Source organism: Colobus angolensis, unplaced genomic scaffold (genome assembly GCF_000951035.1).
Source record: "Colobus angolensis palliatus isolate OR3802 unplaced genomic scaffold, Cang.pa_1.0 Scaffold333, whole genome shotgun sequence".
NCBI classification, from domain to species: domain Eukaryota; kingdom Metazoa; phylum Chordata; class Mammalia; order Primates; family Cercopithecidae; genus Colobus; species Colobus angolensis.
In genome coordinates, this window is record NW_012116633.1 from 102,034 (window position 1) to 104,650 (window position 2,617).

A 2,617-nucleotide genomic window follows, 5' to 3' on the forward strand; every position below is an offset into this window, starting at 1 on the left:
TTAGCTGGGCATGGTGGTGGGTTCCTATAGTCCCAGCTACTCGGGAGGCTGAGGCACGAGAATTACTTGAACCCAGGAGATGGAGGTTGCAGTGAGCAGACATCGTGCCACTGCCAGCCAGGGTGACAGAGCGAGACTCTGTCTCTGAAGAAAAAAAAAAAAAAGAGATTCACTCAGGGGAGGGGGATCCATTGTTAGTAAAATATGTCTAATACCTGATGCTTTTTGGTCTCCTAATGACCTATGAAACTGCAGGTCTCTTGGCTTTGTAATATATTCAGTTCCACATTTATTCACTAAAGAATTGAAGACTTTTTATATCCCCATTATGTGCCAAGTACTGGGTGGGACGCTGGGTGACAGAGATGAACAAATCCCTGATCCCAGGATTTCACAGTGGATGTTGGAATTCAGTGCCATTTAGCTTCATTCAATTCTGCAGTAGTCCCAAGATTTTCCAAGATCATCTTGTTGTCCAGTGTCCTATTGATTCAACTTTAGAATATATCCCAGAGTCTGTCCCTCTTCACTCTTCACTGCTGCCACCCTGGATCCATCTGCCATGATCTCTCACCTGGATTATCTCAGTAGTCTCCTAACTGGTTTCCTTGTTTCCATTTGTTTCCATGCTTGCCTCCTTCAGTCTACACTCTTTTTTTTTTTTTTTTTTTGAGTTGGAGTCTTGCTCTGTCACCAAGGCTAGAGTGCAATGCTATGATCTCGGCTATCTGCAACCTCCACCTCCCGGGTTCAAGCGATTTTCCTGCCTTAGCCTCCTTAGTAGCTGGGACTACAGGCGCGAGCCACCATGCCCAACTAATTTTTTGTATTTTTAGTAGAGGCAGGGTTTCACCATGTTGGCTGGGCTGGTCATGAACTCCTGGCCTCGAGTGATCCGCCTGCTTCGGCCTCCCGAAGTGTTGGGATTACAGGCGTGAGCCACCGTGCCCAGCCAGTCTACTCTCAATACAACAGCTAGAACAGTCCTTTTACAGTGGAATTCAGATCATGTTTACCCCTCTGTTCAAACTCTGCATGGCTTTCTGTTTTTACATGATCTGCCCCCCTACTACCTGTCTGTCTGTGCTTCCTGCTACTCTCCTGCTCTTACTTCTCTGTATGAACACTGAGCTCATGGTGTTTCCTTTAACATGCCAGGCATGCTTGACCCTGTCCTATCTCTGGGCCTTGCTGTTCCCTCTGCCTGGAACATTCTTCCCCTGGCGTCTGCATGGCTCACTCTCTCACTGCTTAGGATTTCAGCTCAAAAATCACCTTATCAAGGGCCTCCAGGCTGCTTTGCATAAAATATATTCTCAACTCATATTTCCTACTTGATATTTGACTCCCCCTTCTCCTTCACTAAACTGTAAACTCCATTAGGGACGGGATTTTGTCTGTTTTGTTCTGTAGTATCCCTAAATACCTAGAAGGTGCTCAGTAAATATTTGTTGGTTGAATGACTAAATCAGCCTATTATTGAATCAGTCAATGTTCTCTGTAGAAGGGACTTCTCATAGCTGGTGCATATCTGTATGCATATCTGTATGATACCTATTGTAGGGAGGCACGTAGTCAGAATGTCTCTGTCTGTGTGGAATAGTTTTGCTTAGCATAATCCCAGCAGGCTCCCATTGGGGTTAAGCCACAGTTTTAGCCTTATTAAAATAACTTTTTAATCATAAAGTCAGAGGATGTAAAGATTGGAAGGGATCTGGGAGACTTCAGTTCGCTTTTCTCATTATTGATGTGAGAATAACAGAGCCTAGAGAAAGTAAGTTAATTACTGACAATCGTAAAGCTGTACAGGTCAATCTGAAATTAGGCTTCTCATGTCAGATTCTGTATTCTTTCCTATATGTGTTCCCCCTGCCTGGGACAGTTCATGGGCTTTCAGATTTGACAGTTTTCTCTCCAGTGTGTAAACAGGAGCTTTTATCTGGACATTCTAAGTTAGCATAGATCGACAATGACCCTGCAATGTGTGGAAAATCCCAAAGGTTGACCACTGTGAATGGGAACTACCCTAGATGTGTCAGGAGCACCACAGGCACTCTCACTCCTCCATTTGCTGGAGCCATGTAGGGTGGAAAGGAAACCCAAATTAAAACCCTTTGCTAGTTCGGTTTTTTATCGCGTGTCACAGTCCAATGTGTCTCCATTTAAATTCAGATTCGTGAATGGTCATACCAGCTGTAGGCCCTTTGGGCCAGAAGTCTTGATCTCACCAACTGTTCATCTTTTTGAGGGACTTCCTTCAGGCATTTGTGTGTAGCCAGTCTACTGTGAAGTTCAGAGGGGTGTAGAGCCCTCTCTTTTTGGGATATCCTGTTCTCCCCGTGCAGCATGTCCTGAAGCTGGCCTGTCTCCATCCTGTTTCTAAGTGTGTGAGGTGCTTTATTAAGCAGGGTAAAGTGAGAGAGGACTCCTAAAGAGAGAAAAACTCCAGAATTTGCTGAAACATGTTAGTGAAATGATCAAGTTATAGTTTGGATGGCATGAAAAGGACTAAAATTTATTTAATTTCTTGCCATCTGGTTTGTGACATATGGTGCCCCAAATTGAGTTTAGAAGGAACTTTGGTCATAGGTCAAGAAGATGTTTTTATATATATATA